Here is a 7,619-nt window from a genome sequence, read left to right as displayed (position 1 = left end):
ACAGCTATATCAGGCTCCTGTCAACAAGCACTTCTTGGCATCCACAATAACTTCTGGGTTTGGTGATTGTATATGGGATGGATCCCCAGATGGGGCAGTCAATTTCTAAATTGTCATTCCTTCAGTCTCTGTTCCACATTTTGTCTCTGCAACTATTACATGTTGGAGCACCTTCTGGATATATGCCCAGGAGTGGTATTGCTGGGTCCTCAGGTAGTACTATGTCCAATTTTCTGAGGAACTGCTAAACTGATTTCCAGAGTGGCTATACAAATGTACAATCCCATCAGCAATGCAGGAGTGTTCCTCTTTCTCCACATCCTCACCAGCATCTACTGTCACCTGAGTTTTTAATCTGCCCATTCTGACTGGTGTGAGGTGGATTCTCAGGGTTGTTGATTTATATTTCCCTGATGACTAAGGATGTTGAACTTTTCTTTAGGTGCTTCTCAGCCATTTGATAATCCTCAGTTGAGAATTCTGTTTAACTCTGTATCCCATTTTTTAATAGGGTTATTTGATTCTTTGGAGTCTAACTTCTTGAGTTCTTTTTATATTTTGGATATTAGCCCTCTATTGGATATAGGATTGGTAAGGATCTTTTCCCAATCTGTGGTTGCCTTTTTGTCTTATTGACAGTGTCCTTTCCCTCACAGAAGCTTTGTAATTTTATGAAGTCCCGTTTTTCAATTATTGACCTTCAGCCCAAGCCATTGGCATTCTGTTCAGGAATTTTTTCCTGTGCCCATATGTTCCATGTTCTCCCCTACTTTCTCCTCTATAAGTTTCAGTGTATCTGGTTTTACGAGGAGGTCCTTGATCCACTTGAACTTGAGCTTTGTACAGGGCAAAAGAATGGGTTGATTTGCATTCTTCTACCAGTTGAGCCAGCACCATTTGTTGAAAATGCTGTCTTTTTTTCCACTGGATGGTTTTAGCTTTTTTGCCAAAGATCAAGTGACTATAGGTGTGTAGGTTCATTTCTGGGTCTTCAATTCTATTCCATTCATCTACCTGCTTTGTTGTAGGAAAATGTGTTTATTCAAATAAGCCTTTAACCATCAGTCCAACAAAATGTGTGATACAATTGACTTGGCATTCGATTGCAAACAGAGACAGTGAACAGTCAAATATGGGGCAGATGTCACTTCCATGTTTGTACAAGCAAGTGTGAGAGGTAGTAGAAATTTCAATATCAGTTTAGTTGAAAAAGGCTAGAGATAGCTTTCATAAAGAAGTTCCAGCAGGGTCAGGAAACATGACTCAGCAGTTGAATGCATACTGCACTTACAGAAGAACTGAGTTCAGTTCCCTGTACCCATGTTGGTCAGCTAATACTTACCTGGAATTGTACTTGAGCAGATCTGCCTCCTCCTTTTGGAATTTGAGGGATTCTGTATGTACACACACACACACACACACAAACACACATATTAAAAGCTAAAATAAATCTTTAAAATATATTAGAACCCTACCTCCACCACTCTGCCTTCAAATCTCAAATTGAACAGAATTATCAGAAGTACCACTTTGCTTTTCTGAAACAACAACAACAACAATAACTGAAAGGGGTGAGTTACTCATAAAAACTACAGCTTCCAGTAAAAGCAACGAAGTTCAGGATGTTCTTGCCTGGGAGTTTCCATTCTCTTCATTGCTCAGCTCAGTTGTTCTAATGGTAGGAGGGTAGGGTATTCTGGGACAACAAGGAATTGTGTTGATGGACTGAATTTACCTTAGCATAGGACAAAATTCTCTAACCAATGGAACTGTCATTGAAAACAACAAATGTAGAAGGAAGTGAAGAGTGGGGTCCTACTTGAAGAAACAGCAGAAAGGAAGACAGGAGAGGATTCTAACATGAGGACACTGGGATGAGAGAGACAAAATGGAGCTGGGTAAGCAAGCTCTAACATGTGGCTGGCTGAAGAAGGGATCCAGGAACTTCCAAGAGGGCCCAGCAAACATTAAAGGAACCATGGTAGTGAAATCTGCTTGTATGTCAATGCAATCTGCTTGGCATTTAAATAGATCTCACTATCAAGAGAGAACAGAAGCCTAATTGGTATGAAGTATTTGAGCAAAAAACAGTTGGCCAAATGATTGGCTAATTACCATGCTATTCACTCACAGGGGTGATATGTAGGATGTCAGATGGAGAAATTAAACATAAGAATTGTAGAAAGTACACAGAAACACCAGGGCTTTGTACTATAAAGGGGAAGAAAACATACAATCACAACCCAAACAATTTACTAAAAAACTAAGCCAAAGAGATAATAACCCTTAGGTAAGATAATCAGAATCCAAAATTGCCACAATAAATGACTCAAAATTTCAATGTTGTCAGCCAAAGGGATTGTGTTTACACACAGAAGGAAAGTGTGATTTGCTAAGTAGGGAGATGTGTATTGAAAACCCACTGCTTGTGAACATGTAGAGATGTTAGTTGCATCAGACAAAGTCTACAAAATAGCTATGTATTTCAAAGATCTCCAGGAAAATACAATGATCCTGACTCAATAAATAGGGATCATAAGTAAAATAGAAACTCTAAAACTGAACCAGACAGACATTTTAAAGTTGAGAAGGACAGTCATTACGTGCACACAACAGGTGTTACAGAAAAGAAGCAAGGACACTTGAAGGTTAAGCTAGTCTAAACCTGCAAATTATTCAAACATAGTATCATAGGGAAAGATACCAACAGCAACTTGGGGAGGAAATGGCTTATTTCACTCACTGTTTCATATGACAGAAGCAGTGAAGGCAGGAACTGACACAGAGCAGAAATCTGGAGGAGTGCTGCTTTCTGGATGGCTTGCTCTTCATGGCTTCCTCAGGCTACATTCTTAAAAAATCCAGGACCACTAGCCCAGGGATAGCAACACACATAGTGGGGAGGCCTCTCCCCCCAAGAATCACTAATTAAGAAAATGCTACAGGCTTGCCTATAGCACAATCTTATGGAGACATTTTCTCAGTTGAGACTCCCTCTTTTCTGATGACTCTAGCTTGTGTCAAGTTGACTCTTTTTAAAACTAGCTAGTACAACTTGACACACAAACACAACACTTTTCAATTAGAATCTTTTCATTTATCACCAAGATGTCACATTAATATTAATATCACAATATAAAACATAAATTACTTTAAAAGTCCTACAGTTTTCACAATTCCAAAAACATTAGACGCTCAGTCTCTTTAAAATAACTGGTTAAAATATCTGGTTAAAAAATCTGAAATATCTTTTAAAAGTTCGAAGTCTTTTAGCTGCGGTCTCCTATAAAATTGAGTTAAATGCTTTCTTCAAGAGGGAAGAGTCAGAAGGAATAGTCACAATCTGAACAAAGCAAAACCAAAGTCCAACACTATAAATAACTCAACGTTTAAATATCTGGGGCTCGCCGGGCAGTGGTGGCGCACACCTTTAATCCCAGCACTTGGGAGGCAGAGGCAGGTGGATTTCTGAGTTTGAGGCCAGCCTGGTCTACAGAATGAGTTCCAGAACAACCAGGGCTACACAGAGAAACCCTGTCTTGAGAAAACAAACAAACAAACAAAAAACAACAAAACAAAACAAAACAAAAAAATATCTGGGGCTCACTCAAGATTTTCTGGGCTCCAAGATTTCCAAAGCTCCTTCAATGGAGCTTTGGTCACTTTCCCTACTCTGCCTTCTGCAGAACATACTTATGGAATCTTATAGGCTCCAGGTCTACTCTGCTACTACTGTTCTTGGTGTTCATTCCATGGTACTTGTATCCCTAAAACTGCTGGGGTCCCTAGTTGCAACTGGGCTGCACTTTCACCAATAGCTTTTCCTGGACTCTGCCACACAGTGGCAGTGGCTCTCCATGACCCATTAATGCCTTCAAAACCAGCACCACCTGGGGGACCCTTACCTCATTTGGCTGCCCACACAAGGTTCAGCCTTGGCTGCCTCTGAAACACAGCTCCTTCATGCTGACCTTGAGGAAATCCTTCCACGAACATCACCTTAATGTTGTTTGTTCTCTTCTTAATCATAGCTGATTCTTCAGCTCCAGACAACTAGCATCCATTGTCCTAGCAATGCAAAGATTTTCCTTTAGTTCTGATTTCTTGTTAATCACAGCCACTCTAGCTAACTAGACAACACAGATTCTTCACAGGAAAAGCCCACTCAAGTCTTTGCTTCCCTCTGAAACTGCAAAAGCTAGGCCTCTATTATCTGTCTTTCTTCTCAACATTCTTATCTTCTAAGCTTCCATACAACAATTCACTGAGGTCCCAACACTGGATGGATTTTTTAGCTCAAATTTCCAAAATTCTTTTGCAATCCTCCCCAAAACAGCATGGCCAGGTCTATTAGAGCAATATTATACTTCTGGTAACAACATGTTGTAGATAGAGTTACTATGGAAAGGAAAAGATTTATTTTGCTTACAGTTCCATATAACTGTTCATCATCCAAAGTAGTGAGGGCAGAAATCTGGAGGCAGGAGCTGATGCAGCAGATATAGAGGGGTGCTGCTAACTAGCTTGCTTCCCATGACTTGTTCAACCTGTTTTCTTATAGAATTCATGGATGGCACCAGCCACAATGGGCTGGGCTCTGTCTCCAAGAATTACTAATTAAGAAAGTTCCCTATATGCTAGCCAAAACCCGATCTTATGGAAATATTTTCTCAATTGTGGCTCCCTCCTCTCTGATGACTCTAGCTTGTGCCAAGTTGGCATAGAACTAGCTAGTTCAGGTACCAAGGAAAAAGGAAGAGATTATTGGAAATTTGCATGTCAATTGCAAACCTATTAAAAATGTTCAAAGCTGTACAGAGAAAGAAGGCAATCTGATTGTAGAGGTGGTTGCTATATTACTTCTCTTATTGTAATATCTAACAGAAGAAACTTAAGTAAAGAAAGATATGTTTTAACTCATGACTTCAGACCTATTTCAGCCCACTATACTGAGGTACTACACCATTTCCATCTGTGGTGGCAGGAGCCTGCCTGACTCATTAGCTCACACAGACATATATGGACCAGGAAGTAGAAACAGCTCAAGACAGAAACAAAAGAAGATATGATTTTCAACCCTTGCTTCCAGTGGCCCACATCTGTTAGCTTGGTTGATTTCCCCTCAGGTCCAATGACTCACAAAACAGCACCAATAACTGAGCACCAGGTGTTCTAACATACTTGAACCTACAAAAAAGATAGTACATTCAAGTGCTAAGAGTTGCCCAAGAGAATTTACTGCCAGCAGAATTGTTGTACATGATATATAAAGCGTTTTACAGATGACAAAGACCCATCCCATTGAAACCTAGAAGAAACACGTGCCACTATTTTTCAAGCTTAATTTTGCAATTTATTTAAAAATAGCAGACAGTGAGTGTGTTACACTTATTGACTTATATATGTTAATTGGAACTGAAGGATTATGAAGAAAGGAGCCACATCATAGCAAAATTCTAATATTTTGACAAAACAAAGTCAGCATTAGCCTCAGCTAGATTATGAAATGTTAGTAGCATATTGCGATGAGAAACAATTGCTGTATGCAGATGTATGCTGTCATAAGACATACTATACTTGCAAAATCTCTAAAGGCTTATGGTAATTCAAAGAGACAAAGTGGATTGTTGATTTTTGTTTATCACATGAAAAAAGGCACAGAGGTTTAATTACATCATTTGAGAGAGCTAATTAGGGGATATAGAGGGAACTTGTACTAAAAAAAACCCAACAAAATAAAGGTGAAAAAAATTAAGCATACAGGAACAAATGGAAATTATTAATCTTATCTTAAATAATTGCAATAACTATCAGCCAAAAATGCAGTGTAATAATAGGTAGAGATGGGAAGACTGGATCAAAAAGCAAGATCCAAATGTATAGTAGAGAAATATGTAGATTCTGAGATTCAAATAGATTGAAAGTAAAGAAAGATGTGAATATAAACATATCAGGTAACTGGAACATCTATAAGAGTATCAGGAAACATAATCTCTAAAAGAGAAAAAAATTACAGTGGAAACACAAGCTAAAGTATTAGTGAACTGAACAGTTGGTGAAGAGTAGTGGAGGGTCTTTTTGTAATCCGTCATACACTCAAATCCTGGAAGTCAATTCTCACCCATTAAGTGTAATGCTGGCGACCTCCAGTCCCTGTTCCTCAAATATGTCTAGTTATTTCCTCTTGCTACCAACTGCTGTGGTCCCTCTCTTGGCGTCATTGTCCATCTTTGAGCTCTATTCTGAAAATCCTTCACGAATGAGTCATTGCATCCCTGTGGTTACTCTTCTGGGCTCAGCCTCCCCTCCCCCCGCAATGTCTTTGACTAAATGCCAGGCTTTGGATTGGTTTTCCTCTTTCCTGAGAATACTGCTCTCCTATGGACTCCTTTCCTTGCCATGCTGAAACTAAGCTCTGATTGGATCACTTTGTCTTGCTAGTGTCACTCCTCCCTTGAAGAAGCTTTAACACTTTAAACCTTGGCGTAGTTTTCTCACTTAGACTCAGATTGTTTGAGGCTGAAAAAAAAATTACAGGGCCTCACTAGGACCCTAGCAGCTAACTCCTGCAGAAGGTGTAAGCTGTCTTGTAGGGTTTCACTGTGTTTCTAACTGATCTCCATCTTTTAGGTCCATATGGCTTCTGTCTGAGACCTTGTGATTGAGGCTACCTGGTAGAATTGTACCTCACCCTGGAAATTAAGAACAATTTCTGTGATTGTTAAAGTTAATTCTTTCTACCTACTTCCTGCCTGAAAGGTATCCAGTCAGACATTAGGTCTAAAAGATGGTAGATATAAAGTGGCCAGAAAACCATAGTCACCCAGTCACCAGACCACACTACATAAGAATCAGTATGAACAAGTCACTAATGTGCATGGGTAGACATCTTCAGAAAAGTCCTAATTACTAAAGACAAACTAAAGACAAGATGTGTGGTCTGCTCTTGTACCACATGCCTCTACCACTCTGGCATGTCCCAGGGTGCTCTTTGATTCCCTGCCCTTCTGACAGGGTCCTCTCAGAAACATCACACCATTTCTTTCTGCCCATATCATAAACTACTCACGTATCCTATGGCTTCATCAGTCAGAAGACAAATTGCTTTGTTTTCACAATAAATAGGTCCCTTTTTCTTCCTCTCTGAAGTGTACATGCTGAGGAAACAGCACATCAGGACTCTATTGGAGCAAAGGGAGACGGTAGCAAGCATTTAATAAGGATGAAACTAATTCCTTTTAGGAGCTGCTGAGCCCTGGCTGGGTTTTCAAGTTTAGAAGAAGCTCATTTGTGGGGATCATAAATAATAGGCCATTGCCCAAATCAATTATGAGCAACATTTCTTTAGCATGTATTTTTCTCAGGCAATTTGAAATGATACTTACATCTATAAGAGTCTCTCTCCCTTTACCACATTATCTTAGTTGCTGTGGTGGGACACCATGACCCAGGCAACTGTTATCAAATAAAACATTCAATTTAGGTCTTGCTCACCATTTCAGAGGATAGTTCATTATCATCATGGTGGCGGTGAGCATGGTGGCATCCAGATGTGCAGACTGTATGTGTGTGTGTGTGTGTGTGTGTGTGTGAGAGAGAGAGAGAGAGAGAGAGAGAGA

Source organism: Mastomys coucha, unplaced genomic scaffold (genome assembly GCF_008632895.1).
Source record: "Mastomys coucha isolate ucsf_1 unplaced genomic scaffold, UCSF_Mcou_1 pScaffold7, whole genome shotgun sequence".
Lineage (NCBI taxonomy): Eukaryota > Metazoa > Chordata > Mammalia > Rodentia > Muridae > Mastomys > Mastomys coucha.
Note: the sequence above shows the minus strand (reverse complement) of the source record.